Source organism: Anabrus simplex, chromosome 1 (assembly GCF_040414725.1).
Source record: "Anabrus simplex isolate iqAnaSimp1 chromosome 1, ASM4041472v1, whole genome shotgun sequence".
Classification (NCBI taxonomy): Eukaryota; Metazoa; Arthropoda; class Insecta; order Orthoptera; family Tettigoniidae; genus Anabrus; species Anabrus simplex.
This window is the reverse complement of record NC_090265.1, coordinates 589,842,939-589,859,880: the sequence shown is the minus strand read 5'-3', so window position 1 is coordinate 589,859,880 and position 16,942 is coordinate 589,842,939. Positions and strand designations below refer to the sequence as shown.

General features: G+C 40.1%; 1 protein-coding gene across 3 annotated transcripts in view; it reads left to right on the top strand.

Moving 5' to 3' along the window:
* Positions 1–16,942, top strand: part of LOC136870609 (uncharacterized) — a 162,486-nt gene that overhangs the window by 127,902 nt on the left and 17,642 nt on the right. The gene's annotated exons all lie outside the window — the stretch shown is intronic.

The following is a 16,942-nucleotide window of genomic DNA, read 5'->3' as shown; positions in this document are numbered from 1 at the left end:
TCTCTGTATGTAAAAGAAAAAACAACAACGTAGAACTGGGCAGGTATGTGCTGCTACCTCGTTTTAAGATGTGGTAACACTAGAGAATGAAGATCGAACACGGAAACATAGCGTAGAGGCGGGTACAGGTTTAAGGAACGTTGGTTGTTTACTTTACCTTCAGTTTCGAGTGCAAAGTGAACGACGTCGCGAGAAGGGGCTCTGTTCCTTCCAAATATAATGCACAGTTGTAAATTGCAACAAAATTAGTGACACTTAAGGTACACAATTCATTTATATTTAAAATATATCACCATTTTCTGTAAAGAAGAGAATGAGGTTAGTCGCTTTCGTACACAGTCTGTTTATTTTCGTAACCTAACTATACTGACCAATATTTTGATTTAATCATAGTGGTATACAAAGTTCATGTATCATCTTGAATTGATGCGAATAACACAGTGTGTATAAACATGTGACGTAGTTTCTTTTGGCCTGATTTTTTGTAATTTATTACTCCCCAATGTATGGACTGACGAACATTACAAATTCAGGGTCCCTAGATTTTCGGACATAAGAGTTTAGAAATGTTATATTATTTATATTTTAGATAATTAATTTAATGAGACCAAATTGATATCTGAGTGCCACTGTCCTGCAGTAATTAATGAAATGAGAAAATGAAAGTACGATTGTATTTAGCAAATTTTCACAAAAAAAGTTGTCATAAGTTATTTCCTCTAGCGTCGATTAATCGTCCAAAAATCATAACACTAGAAATTCCGTAAATTATTTGAAACATTATATTGTTGGCTCATAGATACCTCTCTCTTCATGATCTACTTCCCCAGGCTGGATAGAGCTCACTTCGAATTTGATACTTTGATCCATGGATCACCGAGCGAGTTGGCCGTGCTGTTACGGGCGCACAATTGTGAGCTTGCATTCGGGAGATACAGGGTTTGAACCCCATTCTCAGCAGCCCTGAAGATGGTTTTCCGTGGTTTTCCATTTTCACACCAGGCAAATGCTCGGGCTGTACCTTAAGTCCATAGCCACTTCTTTCCCACTACTAAAAAGGTCTTGCTGTAGTTGCGATCCTTCTCCCTTTTTTTTTTTTCAATTTGCTTGATTTCGCACGGAGACAGATAGGTCTTATGGTGACGATGGGATAGGAAAGGGCTAGGAATGGCAAGGAAGCGACTGTGGCCTTAACTAAGGTACATCCCAAGCATTTGCCTGGTGTGAAAATGGGAAACCACGGAAAACCATCTTCAGGGCTGACGACAGTGGGGTTCGAACCCACTATCTCCCGAATGCACGTGACCCAAACCACGCGGCCACTTGCTCGGTAGTTGCGACCTTTGTTCGTGTCCCTAGATATCGCTGATCAGTGTTCTCCCTGTGAGATAACTTGTGATATTATTGAGTCTATTCTCATGCGTGTGTCGATACTAGAAACATAATTATAACCTTACTTAACTTAGGCCACTCATTATGTGGAGCTACTTTGCAAATTTAATTGTGCCATCTATTTTAGAATTCACAAAAGCTTTTCCATCAATACTCGGCTAAACTGAGACAGTGTGTTAGGAATGAACAGTGGAGTTTCGAACAGTGACAATACACAACATGATGGTGATAGTATTAAGCAGCTTATACCAATGAGATAACTCAAATATTCTACACACATGTGGAATGTGGATGGAAAATCCATACATCCCTGATTTAAATCTTCTTCTTCTTCTTCTTCTTCGTTCTTCTTCTTCTCCTACCGCTTTTCCCACATCTATGGGGTCGCGGGTGCAAACTGCGTCGAACATGTGGACTTGGCCCTGTTTTACGGCCGGATGTCCTTTCTGACACCAACTCTATATGGAGGTATGTAATCACTGTTGCGTGTATCTGTGGTGGTTGGCAGTGTGGTATATTTTCTGAATATGAAGAAGGGAGTATTGGGACGGACACAAACACCCAGTCCCCGAGCCATGAGAATTAATCAGAAGCTATTAAAATCCCCGACCCGGCCGAGAATCGAACCCGGGACCCTCTGAACCGAAAGTCAGTACGCAGACCATTCAGCCAACGAGTCGGGCACGCCCCTGATTTCAATATAGATATAAAATAAATATCTCTGGAAATGGATGTCTCATACGGAAACAAATGTTACCTACGCAGATGTTTGCTAAAACAGATCACTCCAGCAATGGTCCGGCTCGGGTGAATGGTCAGCGTACTGGTTTTCGGCTCAAAGGGCCCTAGGTTCGATTCCCGGCTGAGCGGGAGATTTTAACTGCGTATAGTTACTTCTTCTGGGTCCGATTCCTTGGCTGAATGGTCAGCGTTGAGGCCTTGGGTTCAGAGGATCCAGGGTTCGTTTCACCGGGTTGGGGATTTTAATCTCGTCTGATAGTTCTTCTGCTTCGGGGAATGGGTGTTTGTGTTTGTCCCAACATTCTCCTCTTCATATTCAGAAAAGATAACATACTACCAACCACTACAGAAACACGCAATAGTGATTACATCCCTACACATAGCGTTGGTGTCAGGAAGGGCATCCAGCCATAAAACTTGGCCGAATCCATACAAAGTACCGACCCAGGTAATTGGGAAAAGTCCAGGAAGAATGATAAGAAAAAGAAAATTATTTGCCCTAATACAGTAGTGTTTGAACTACATTAATATTAATCTAAAATATGTTAACATCAACCATATTTGGTCGTTCGATGTATTAATGCTTCGTAATAGATGAAGAAACGCTGCCGGCTTCGAATCAAACTTAGGGGGTTTGCTTTCCTACTCCAACTCCCAAACAGAACAGCGCGGCGCAATGTGGTTTGCTGGTTTCAGCAGGGATGAGCCTAAGCCTGTACGTAGCATCAAGTAGCACGCTCGTCAGTATTAAGTGATTAGGTGTTGCAGGAGACCAGCAAACCTCCTATCGAGAAACAATTCCAAATGTTCTCGTTAGATTGCACCACTGAGGAGATAACTTCATTCCTACCTTCTTACCTCTCGCAACGGTAATTTCGTTTCCACGCCATCAACATTTTGCATCAATGAAAAACAGGGCGGCAAATTTTCAAATACGGTAACGTGAGATCAGAATAACTTTAGTTAAAATGAATAATTAGCCTATTATTTCCTGTATTTTAATTGCCGGATACATTTGTTTTAATAAGAATGTAGTTCATTACTAACGATAATAGAGTTTGTTATTTTTGCTTCTCTAAAAATGTGACATTGAAAATTTTGGTGCAACACCCAGCTTCAGATACCATCAGACGTCACTGCCAAATAGCTGGTGGTGTCATCCTGTTCGTCTATGCACATCTCATATGAAATTCTTGATTTCAAGTTGAAGTGTCTAGTCTTTAACCATCATAATATTCCGACTCGTTGGCTGAACGGTCAGCGTACTGGCCTTCGGTTCAGAGGGTCCTGGGTTCGATTCCCGGCCGGGTCGGGGATTTTAACCTTAATTGGTTAATTCCAATGTCACGAGGACTGGGTGTATGTGTTGTCTTAATCATCATTTCATCCTCATCACGACGCGCAGGTCGCCTACGGGAGTCTAATGGAAAGACCTGCACCTGGCGAGCCGAACCCTTTCTGGGATATCCCGGCACTAAAAGCCATACGACATTTCATAATATACGGTACCTTTATGTAGCTTGTATAAAAAAAAAAAAAAAAAAAAAAAAAAAAAAAAAGGAAAAATGTTCGTTTGTACTGAATGTCATAACTTATCGCATCACAATAAATTTGTTTAACTGCATGAATGTTTATCTTAATAGATATTAATTTCAATATCCTGTGATGTATTGATGACGAGTGAAACTCAACTTCGTTCGACCGGAGTCTAAGAAGCGCAATTTGTCATTGCGTTGACCCAAGGTTGGTACACCGATGTTCAAATAGCTATCGTCCTGGAGGAGAGCCAGCATTTAGGTTATTGCTGCGAGTCTCTTAATTACTACAAGCGCAGAATTAACGGTAACATTCCTATTGCGCCATCCAACATTATCTCAGTTATTGGTAATGAATATCGATAAATCACATTACTGACCTCTAAGCTGCAAATTTAGCTGGTTTAGTAAGTTTACGAGGGTCGCTTCATTTCATTTTATTGCATCCATTATCATAAAAATGTCAAATGTATTTTGTTTTAATTGAATACTTACACACATAAAAACAGTTTTCCCATCACTAACGAAGTACATCCGAACCACACGACCGTGAATTTTCGTTTCCAAAAATCGCACTTTCTATTGACTGGGATTCGAACTGCAGCCGCCTTGGTAAGATTTTTTTTTTTTTTTTTTTTTTTTTGCAATTCGCTTTACGTCGCACCGACACAGATATGTCTTATGGCGACGATGGGATAGGAAAGGCCTAGGAACTGGAAGGAAGCGGCCGTGGCCTTAATTAAGGTACAGCCCTGGCATTTGCCTGGTGTGAAAATGGGAAACCACGGAAAACCATCTTCAGGGCTGCCGACAGTGGGGCTCGAACCCACTATCTCCCGATTACTGGATACTGGCCGCACTTAAGCGACTGCAGCTATCGAGCTCGGTACCTTAGTAAGAATCCAGTATGTTATCACTCAGGTATCACGTCCCTACATCAGTATTAGACACCACAGTGATACCTGTTATTAGATCATATCACGTGCATCGGAAGGGCCTGGGTGTCATCGTGACGACGTTCCTAATATATTATAACTAGGGCCAGAAATTTCGGGCAGAAATAGGTAAAAATGGACGAGCTCTGGATCCTTGTCTGAATATTCTGCATACTGGCCTTCGGTTTAGAGGGCCCTGCGTTTGATTCCCGGCCCGGCCAAGGATTTTAACTGCCTTTGGTTAATTGATTGTACTGAGAAAATAGAGTCCAGAATTCGCCAAACAAGAAATGCATTCAATAAAATGAGGAGAGCGTTCTGCAGCAGAGACCTTAACTTACTTCTAAAAATTAAACTTCAGTGATGTTATGCCTTCTCTAATTTGTTGCATGGAGTTGAAACCTGGACCCTAAAGAAAACTGAAATGGACAGAGTAAAAGAATTTGAGCTACAGACTTATAGTAGAATACTGGGGTCGAAGTGGACGAATAAGGTCACAAATGATGAGGTAATGAAGCGAATGTGAAAGAGAAAAGAAATATTAAATAGCCTACTGTCAAAACCAGAAAGATGTAATATCTCGATAATGCGATGCGAGGAGAGAAATATAATCTATTGCAGCTGGTGATTCTAGGGAAGATATGACGCGGAAGGAGATGCATTTCTTAGATTGATAATCTGAAAACTTGATTCAACTGTTCCACTATTGAGTTGAGCTGATTCGTGTTGCAGCATCTAAAGAACGAATCTCTGGATGGTAGTCATCCTTCTGTCAGGAGATGGAAGAAGAAGACGAAGAAGAAGAAGAAGAAGAAGAAGAAGACGATGACGACGACGAAGAAGAAGAAGAAGAAGAAGAAGAAGAAGAAGAAGAAGAAGAAGAAGAAGAAGTAGTTTGTGTTCGTCTTCTCTGCATCTACATACAAATTTCCACACTACCAACCGTCACAGAAACGTGGAATAGGGAATACATCCCGCCAAGTAGAGAACTCAGTAAATTCGGGAGGGGGGGGGGGAGCCAAAGAGTAGTATTTGTTGTTAGAATGGAAACGAGTGTCAAATATAATATTGCCCGCTCTGCGGTTCTGTAAGGAGAGAACACGAAATATCTATGGAAATATAACAAAATCGTCGTGTGGGAAAGCGGGTATTTCTTTTCCATTCTATGCATCATATACTCCATGAAACTCCTGGCCCTAATAATAATAATAATAATAATAATAATAATAATAATAATAATAATAATAATAATATGAAAAGGTCATTCGGAAGTGGGGCAAATAACTGAATAATCAAGGAGTTCAAATCGAGGTCAGGTTAGGGTGCAAAAGCCGAAAGTTTGATGTCGGTTGCCTAGCCTTTGCACATGATCTTGCAGTTTTCCCGACTCCTTAAAGACAGCCATGGAACAAGTTTTCAGCTTAAAACACGAGCAGCGAAGGCAGGCTTCCAGATCTCTTTTGAGAACCAATATGTTTAACTAATATCAAGCTGGCACCCAGAAAGCTCAGAGTGGGACAAGACAAAATTATACGAGTAGATAAGTTCAAGTATCTGAGAGAACTGATACCACCAAACTTGTCAGAGAAAGAAGCCTTTACATTACGGATGAACAAAATGAAAACGGCACGCCATTTAACCAAGGGCGTTTACAACAAAAGGTCCATATCTTTCAAAGCAAAGCTGCGGCATAACTGCAGTGTCATCCTTCCAGATGTCTTATACGCTTCAGAATGTCTTGCAATGAACAAAACAGGCCTGATCGAGAAACTGGAGGCCAAAGAAAGGAAGAGGTCCCGTCAAAGACAATGGGGAGCACAAAAGACGGTATAACGATGAACTATACACCCACACCATCCAGGAAAGAAGAATTACCTTTTATGGTCATGTAACACGAATGCGGGGAACAAGACTGACCAACCGTATCATTACTTTCTTTCAGTAGAAGAAAACCGAAGGGGCTTGGTTCATTGAAGAAATGGTAATCACACATAATGACATCCAAGAGCGTGTCCACTACAGAAGAAACTTCAAGCGTTCCAGGGTTTCCGAGACAAGCCAAAATTAGAAACAGGAAAGGCATGATCGCAGGAGAGGAAAGAACGACACCGAGAACGCATGCGGAAGTACTGGGCAGACATCAAAACCAGAAGTAGCCAGTTGAAATGATGTGGTCCAAAGTTGACCGATATGACATGAATGAATGAATGAATGAATGAATGAATGATTATGATGATAAATCTACTCAACTCCTATGGGGAAAATTTCTGAGAAATTTATATTTTATTTCCAGTTGTTCGAAGAGGCTTTGAACTACTGACCGAAATGATATTATCATATTGCTTTCCATTCGAAAAATTAATATACTTTGGTTTGCGAACATAGTGCACCCTGGTGGAAGTACGTTAAAATCGGCTTTCAGGATATTGTCGCCTTTAAGACGTGGCTGCGCGCTGATGATTAACTGTACTACAGTAATCTGTACTGAAACTAGAAAGCTCGCATTCTTAACTAAAATCATTTAAAATAGTTGTCTTCTTCCTAGCCAATTTACTGGGGTCAACACTTGTGGATTTGGCCTTATTTTATGGCTGGATGCCCTTTCTGACTCAAGACCTATGTGGAGAGACGTGTTCACTATTGCCTGTTTCGTAATGGTTGGTAGTGTGGTGTGTTGTATCTAAATGAAGAGAAGTGTATTAAGACGAATACAACACACAGTCCCCGAGCTAGGGGAATTAACTATACGCATTTAAAATCACTGGCTCAGCCGGGAATCGAACCTGGGGCCCTTTGAACTGAAGGCCAGTACGCTGACCATTCAGCCAAGCAGCCGGACAACTAAAATAGTCGACTGTTGTAATTAATTAATATATATATATACATACATATGTGTGTGTTTTTTTTTGTCTGTACATTGCTCAGAGTTGAAAATGAACGGTATTTCTGTATCGGTCTTGTCCACAGTAACAAGGAAACGCACGTTTTACATTTCCGTAACGTCTGTCTGTCTGTCTATACGTCCATCACGAGAAAACGGCTGGAGAGAATTTAATGAAAATCGGTAAAGTCGGGGAATGAACCACTACAATCTAAAAAAAGGAACATGGCGCAACAGCCCCGAAGGGCCATGGCCTACCAAGCGACCGCTGCTCAGGCCGAAGGCCTGCAGATTACGAGGTCTCATGTGGTCAGCACGACGGGTCCTCTAGTCTGTTATTCTTCGGTTTCAAGACCAGGGCCGCCATCTCACCGTCAGACAGCTCCTCAATTGTAATCGCGTAGGCTGAGTGGACCTCGAACCAGCCCTCAGATGCAGGTAAAATCCCTTACCTGGCCGGGAATCGAACCCGGGACCTCCGGGTAAGCGGCAGGCACGTTACCCCTACACCGCGGAGCCGGCCACTACAATCTAGGATTACATAATTTTATTCACACTTAGTGGAATGGTAGTTTAGGGGAGGACCTAAAATGTACTTCTCAAATATTTATGTTATTGGTGGTCCTATCGATAAATACTACATAACTAAAGTTATATGGAATTAAATTTCTGATCATTTATGTATTATACAATTTTACCATATTGGCTATGATAACAGAGATATCCATGCATTTTTATTTTTGTTGCTAAGTTCATGTCAACACCGAGCCACGAGAAAATGAGGTAACAGAATGTAACAAAAATCTGTATGTAAAATCGGGGAATAAGAAACTACACTCTAGGCTATAAATAAATGTATTCACCCAGGATGGAATGGTAGTTTAGGGGAAGGCATCTAAAATTTAATTTTTAAAATACCTATTTTATTTGTCCTACCGAAAAGTACTATAAAACAAAAGTTATAAAAAATACAATCTCAGATCATTTATTCAGTTTTACCGAACCGACTATGATAAGAGTGGTGGTGATTATTGTTTTAAGACGAAGTACAACTATATAGCCTAACACTAATCAGGGAGAAAAAAAGTAAGGGTTGCACACTTCGAAAAATGAAGGTATTGGCCTAAGAAAGACAAGGGCCACGAAGTGCGTGAAAATGAAAGACTCCCTAATCCTCAGTACGTATTATTGTCAGGTTAGAAAAGAACAAGTGTTCATCACGGGAGGTCGGATAGGATAGATAAAAGTGAGGAGCCTGGCACATGTAAGTGGAAGCAATGCCAAGACTCAGCTAAGGGCCCTGTGGTCGCCAATCCATACTCTTAAGTTCAGAGCCGGTGGGGCCCCTTTTAGTCGCCTCTTACGAACAGACAGGGAATACTGTGGGTTTTATTCTATCGTCCCCACTCATAGGGGGATGACTATGATCAGGGAATTAATGAATTTAGATGTATTTAGATTTTTGTTGCTTTGTCCTTATCAACGCCGGTATGGAAGTATTTTTCAGTCGTGTTAACTCTCGATGGTTTTTGTCATTATTGTCTTAAGGTAGCGACAGAAGAGACAAAGCATATGATTTAAAACATGTAATGCTATTGTTGATAATTTTTATGAGCTTTCCTTATTGTGGGCCTTCACATCGAAGGGATTACTACTGCATGCTGAGTATAACAGCCTGCCTGAATAATGGCGACAAACAACTGGAGAATTAGATAACTTTCTTCTTTAACATGCTATTCCTCTGGTTCATAAATTTTCTGATACTACTGGTACGTAATATACTGGTTCATCATAGTATTTCAGCTATTCGATCTCTACTCTGAGGCGCTGACTGGAATGGGCAGTGTGCACACTGAAAGGAATAATGGCAGAGGAGTATTCACGGCGGTCTGCAGCCTGGTCATTACAGCTCTGGAACTTTGGACTGTTAGAACGGCACCCTAGTATACTGTTCGTTAAAAGTTAAAAAAATGCGGTTTTTCATTTGATGGAGTATTTCATAGGATAGAATTGCTTTTAATAGCGACATTCCTCCTGACTTCATTGTAACGACCTATGTTGATTTCGTATGGGAAAACTACTCTGAGGGTGTAAAAAGGCAGGTGGAGAGTGAGTGTCTGCCATTATAATGAAAACTGCCCAACTCGATTCTGACTGGCAGGAGGCAAGTGGGTCTGCCATCATAATGGAAACTCCCCAACTTGATTGTGACAAATAACAGGCAAGAGGGCCTGCCATTACAATGAAAATTTCCTGACCCAGTCTTCACATGAGAAAAGACGTGTCGCTTAAGTGCAGCCAGTATCCAGTATTCGGGAGATAGTAGGTTCGAACCCCACTGTCGGCAGCCCTGAAAATGGGTTTCCGTGGTTTCCCATTTTCACGCCAGACAAATGCTGGGGCTGTACCTAAATTAAGGCCACGGCCGCTTCCTTCCCACTCATAGCCCTTCACTGCCCCATCGTCGCCATAAGACCTACCTGTGTCGGTGCGACGTAAAGCAACTAGCAAAAAAAAAGACATATGGGGACTTTACTGTCGTGTTTCTGGGTAACGTTAAGAGCTATGCAATTTAATACAATCTTACTCACAACGTGTACACTACTTAACAATATAGAATTCCGTAGCGAAGCACGGGTACATCAGCTAATCTTACCATATTACAGCAAGTACTGGAAATGATCTCCATTAGCCTATAGATAAATGTTGGATCGAGAGATGATACCACAGTTAACCACTTACAGGACGATAGAATAAATCCACGGTATTCCCTGCCTGTCGTAAGAGGCGACTAAAAATAGCCCCAGGGGCTCTCAACTTGGGAATGTGGGTTTGCGACCATGGGACCCTATTTGAGGCTTGGCATTGCTTTCACTTAATTGTGCCAGGCTCCCCACTTTCGTCTTTCCTCGGTCATCTCTTGATCTTTTTCGACCACGACGCTATTATGTTCTGAGTGCTAGGGAGTATTTAATTTTCACATCCTTCATGGTTATTGTTTTCCTTTGGCCAGTACCTTCATTTTTCGAAGTGCTGGATCACTTTTTTCTCTGTGGTTAGTGTTATATAGAGGATGATTGCCTAGTTGTACATCTCTTACAACAATAACTACCACCACTACTTACCTTCTATAATTGAGCCTCCAGTAATTCCAAAATTTTACTGCAGATGACATTTTTCAGTTCTTCATCTGTGCGTGAATTATTTCTGTACAGTTTACCTTTTTTAAGTTTCAAGTACCTACCTCATAAAACGGCCGAAGCTGTTAAATTGGGAAAAAGAGCTGGCCATAAACATAGTTTACATATTTTGTCTCCGCATTCATTGAATTACGTAAGCCTACTGTATGTTCTGTAGCTTTGTCTTGTCGGATGTATCCATTTATCCTTTTCTTTTGTCAGCGGCGAGGAAAACTCTTTATAAGTCAATACAATGTATCGCTCGAAATATATTAGTAGGTACCGGTATGTTAAAAAAATAGTCTGATCAATATTCTTACTGCTCCAATAGAGCTTCGAACGTCAATATTTGAGCTTAGATTTGCCAACCGTCCGGATCTTCAAAATATACAGTACATGTGTCTGTCGTAAAAAATCTAAACTTCTTTCCGGAATTATATCTTTTAAATGCAACGATTTTACAGTAAATTAAATTCTGTCAGCAGAGTCTGTTATTAAATAGGAACACATTTTAGTATGTTACGTGTGCATCAAAACGAAATCAATTTTAACAGTGAGTAATATTTTGTGTACCTTCTCCGTCCAGATAAACTGCGCGCCTTCTATAAGGCCATCTATTTAATTGAACTTGAACTAATGTTATGCAAGATACTTGGATTTTTAACTATTAGATGTCTCTTCCATTGGCCTTAAGTGCCCTCTCTGGCGGGATTAGGGACAATTCTTAAGGGAAAGTTAAATTTCACAGTTGGATAACCTTAGTTTTTGAAGATTGTTTTGTTCTTGAGTCAAGGTTGTCAACACTTCTGACCCCTTCAATCTCTTGTATTAATCAACCAATCAGAAATTTTGTGAATATTTTCTCTAGCCAATAAAAATTGGGGGTGTGTCCAGGCATCCAGCCTATCTGTAAAGAGTTCTGGAAACTTCGCCACGAGATGATATAAAAGCTGGGCGCTATAGGGCCGTATTGTCATCTTCATCGCTCCATTTTATTGTGTGCGGCGTGTACTAAAGGGGCAGGGGCCGCAGGTCGACGTTAGGAAGACCCAGCGACTCAAGGTAATGGCAGAATTTTCTTAACATGTGATTGCTCCGGCAGATAGCTTGAGGGGAAGGTTTCAGAGCTCTTTTATTTCATGTAAATTTCTAAACCTGGTGGTTTAAATGTAAAATTGTCGGCCAGTCTAAGGACTCTGCTTTATTCGCTACTGGGAAATATGTCATGTAAGGGAACAAGTGTGATTACCCCCTCTTGATTCCGATTCAACTTGGTATGGGGTGACTACATTTTCTTATTCTCTAAAATTCTTAACACTCTTTTGGTATTTAATGTTTCTCATTTAGTCGCCCCGGCGTAGAATAGGCTTTAGCCTCTGTATCCTTGGGTCATGAGCCCACTTATGGTTTTAAGAATTTTCTAGGAGTAGTGCAGGTTTATCACCTCCCTGCATTTTGTATTTGGCCGATCATTATCAATCTTTTCCTTTTTTTTTTTATCATGGCCATTTAGTATGGATACTCATTGCCTCTGTTTATGTTTCTGGAAGGAAAAATGAAAAGCTGTTGAGCAGAAGTGACTGTAAATACCTCATTTGAAGATTGTCAGGTATTTTTTGTGCGCTGAAGAAATGTATTCCTCGGAGAGGTTAGACTGTATTCATTTTGGAGCTCGGACTCCTAGGCTATGGAACTTAGTGGAGCAAACATGCTCTTATAAAATAGTGTACCTGTTCAGAGGTATAATGCTCATCCCTCGTATATTATCATGTTGATAATTCTCTCGAGTTTTGTACCTGATTTTTGGACTCTAAGTCATTGTTGTTGGAGCTGACGAACTCATTATTATACTGCTGTTGTTTATTCAGATCTTCTATCTATCGAATTTTAAGAAAAGGAAGGAAGGAAGGAAGGAAGGAAGGAAGGAAGGAAGGAACGAAATACAATTTCAAAATTTAGTGCATTAACGTATACTCTGGTCAATTCCTCGTCCGCCCATTCACCACTGCACCTTCTTACACCTCTATGATCCACGATTTCCTGTAACATTTTGAAAGGAAAAACACTTATGTTAGTTTCCCGTGATTGCGTGAAGTTACAACTTCCGTTTCTTCCTCTTTAAATCAGTCGAGATTTTTCCATACCAGCCTTAGATTAATTCGTTTTGAGAAGCAATGGTTAGTAAGAATTGTAATTGCCCGCAAACGCTTGAAAATTCAAGACACGTTGGTAGCGCCCGACCTTCTGTGAGATTTGGTAACCCTGTTAGGCCGTGGATTGGAGTCTTGCAAATTACTCTTGAGCCCTCACCTGACCAATACTGTTTTGCGAATTTGCACTTCCATGTTAATAAAATCACGCCTAAACGAGAGTATTAACGGTTTAATTTATTATTTACCAATTGCAATCATGTTGGACTATCCTTGCGACTGGAACTCTTGAGCTAAATATTTTGTAGAGTACTTTCGTTAACTGAAATTTCAGCCTTATAAAGTAAATTTTCTGCTTGGCATCTATGCAGAAACATGGTAAGTATTCGTAACAACATTTTTTCGGGGAATATCCCTAGTCTTCCATGGATTTCCTGGAGCTTAAGCTACTGTTATTTGTTTTATAGTCTTTCATTTTCAGTTTATTGACAGTGTCTTTATTTCCATCATGTGTTGACACAAAATCTCCTATCTCTTCCATCAGATTCGTGCTTTAACAACCTATAGTAGCCTATACAAGAATACGATATTCAAAAGTTGGCCTATTAACTACCAGTCTTTCAGTGCACGAACCCAATCGCATAGTAACATATAAATACGATTCACACAGATTCTCTGAGATGAATAACTAGCATTGTCAGGATGCTGCGCGGCACGTCATCGGAAGTTACATTACTGATTACCGCTTCACGGCAGGGTGAAGTAACAAATATGATGTCAAGAATCTACTGTCCATACAGATATTGGAGAAATGAACAAAGGTTTAATAGCTTTGTCACGCACATTTCACGCCTTTTCAATGTCTTCCCTCTAGGCTAGAGATATAATGTATAGCCAAATACACTATAGACAATACTGGACACTTCCGTATTCTCCTGTACTAAACTGAAGATATGTTGACACTGGCGCATCTAGCGGCCCGACCTTAAAAATCAGGCGGCGAGATTGAAACTACAAAAGTTGCACGTTAAAATTGATAGAAATAATGAAAATAAATATCGATGTTTGCTTTGTTCTACTATGAAAGTTGAATGTTTATACTGATAGAATTAATGGAAGTCAATAATGATTTTGTTTTGTCCAAATCATTGCCTGAATGGTAAGCACTGAGGCCTTCATTCAGAAAGTCCCGGATTCGATTCACGGCCGGATCGGGGATTTTAATCGCGTCTAATTAATTCTTCTAGCTCGGGGGCTGTGAGTTTGTGTTTGTTCCAACACGTTTCTCTTCACATTCAGACGACACATCACAATTCTAACCACCACCAACAAACGGCAGAAGTACTCAGTCAGAAGTATGTAAAGATTGTTGGTTACAACGATACTGTAATGTCCAGATAGAGGAGTGATTAATACTAAAGAAGTATTAAAATTTACATATGATAACAATGACATTTACAGTAAGATACAAAAGTTGAAAACTAGAAAAGCAGCTGGAATTGATAAGGTTTCGAAGAATCAGAGATAAGGACAGTGGATAGCGATATAGTACCATACGTGAAGTATTTATTTTGATTATTGTTTGGTTGAAGGAGCTACACCAAATTAATGGAGAGTTGCTTGTAGCAGCCCCTGTTCATAAAGCAAAGGGTAATAGACATAAAGTCAAAAATTACAAGCCAGTCGGTTTGAAATGCATTCCATGTAAGCTTTGGGAAACAATTCTTTCTGATTATATTAGACATGTTTGCGAAATTAAGAACTGGTTAGATAGAAGGCGGTTCAGGTTCAGGAAAGGTTATTCCACTGAAGCTCAACTTGTAGGATTCCAGCAAGATATAGCAGATATCCTGGATTCAGATGGTCAAATGGACTGCATCGTGATTGACATATCTAAGGCATTTGACATGGTAGATCATGGGAGACTACTGGCAAAAATTAATGCAATTGGACTAGACAAAAGAGTGACTGAATGGGTGGCTATATTTCTAGAAAATAGAACTCAGAGAATTAAAGTAGGCAAATCTTTATCTGACCCTGTAATAATTAAGAGGGGAATTCCTCAAGGGAGTATTATTGGACCTTTATGTTTTCTTACATATATCAATGATGTGAGTAAAGAAGTGGAATCAGTGATAAGGCTTTTTGCAGATAATGTTATTCTGTACAGAGTAATTAATAAGTTACAAGATTGTCAGCAACTGCAAAATGACCTCAATAATATTGTGAGATGGACATTAGGCAATAGTATGAAGATAAACGGGGTTAAAAGAGAGGTTGTGAGTTTCACAAATAGGAAAAGTCCTCTCAATTTTAATTACTGCATTGATGGCGTGAAGGTTCCTTTCGGGGATCATTGTAAGTACCTAGGTGTTCATAAAATGAAAGATCTTCATTGGGGTAAACACATAAATATGATTGTAAATAAAGGGTACAGATCTCTGCGCATGGTTATGAGGGTATTTAGGGGTTGTAGTAAGAATGTTAAAAAGAGGGCATATAAATCTCTGGTAAGACCTCATCTAGAGTATGATTCCAGTGTTACCAGGATTACTTGATTCAAGAACTGGAAAAAATCCAAAGAAAAGCAGCTTGATTTGTTCTGGGTGATTTCCGACAAGAGTAGTGTTTCATAAATGTTGCAAAGCTTGGGCTGGGAAGACTTGGGAGAAAGGAGATGAACTGCTCGACTAAGTGGTATGTTACATGTGATAAAATTCATTTTTGGGTCCGTATTGAAAATATTTTAATAAGTGGTATGTTCCACGCCATCTCTCCAGTGACAGCTCGGAATGGCATCAGTAGACGAAAAAGTTTGAGTGGCATCTTTGAAAGTAGGAAAGATCACAATATGAAGATAAAGCTGGAATTCAAGAGGACAAATTGGGGCAAATATTCATTTATTGGAAGCGGAGTTAGGCCACCTGAGCGACTGTCCTGAATGCAGATCAGTAGTGATTGATTTGATTCGATTTGATTTTGGCCACAGAAACATGCAATAGTGATTACTAGACCTCAGTTTTTTTAGGGGATTAAATGTTATTTTTTAAGACTATTTCCTTATATTTTCACAAGTTCTAGTCATCTAGTATTAACACTCGCATTAGCACAACCTTTATGATTATCTTTCATATTATATGGATGAATCAACCATACAACCCATATATTCGCTCATATAGTCCCTCAAGGAACCCCTCCAGTTCTTATACCTTTTATAGTTTGTATTGAAACCATTAGATACATCATTCGCCCAGGAACATTAGCTGTTCGTCTAGCCGCTAGCTTCAATTTTATGTATTATAAGAGGCATCAGTTAAAATACCATGTTTATTTTTTTATATTGATGAAATTAAATTAAATTAAATTAAATGGCGTATGGCTTTTAGTGCCGGGAGTGTCGAGGACAAGTTTGGCTCACCAGATGCAGATCTTTTGATTTGAGACCCATAGGCGACCTGCACGTCATGATGAGGATGAAATGGTGTTGAAGACGACACATACACCCAGCCCCGGTGCCAGCAAAATCAAGCAATTAAGGTTAAAATTCCCGACCCTACCGGGAATCGAACCCAGGACCCCTGTGACCAAAGGCCAACATGCTATATTGATAATAACTCATTAGGGGGAAATATAAAACAAGTTTTACTCGCCTCTTTGCTGCAAACGTCACAGAATATAATTTTACCATCCAATGTGATGTGGGAAACTCCTGTAAGCACTTTTTAATTAAAGACGACTTGGATCCTAACACTTTTGGCATAATTCATAGTGCATAGTGCATAGTGCACTACTACACTCGGTTTCAAGTCCCTCCCACTAGGTGCGCTGGCAGTCAATGTCTTGCAATATCTCGCAAAGTGGCATGTATTCTCTATAGTGTACTTGGTATAGGTCTTGCAACTTCATCGTTAATGACCGGCACACTTTTGAACCCTAGCTGTGTTTATATTCCCTGACCGCGGGGTGCCAGCATTTCCCCAACTCGAGACACAGCATTGTCAATGCTCCATTTCAACTACTTAGCCTCTGAGAGCAAGTAGCGAGACAGGACAGAACTGCATTTAGTTGTGCAACATTTGAGACCTCACAAGGAAGCTGGCTTCAGGACCGGCACGCTTTTGAAATACGC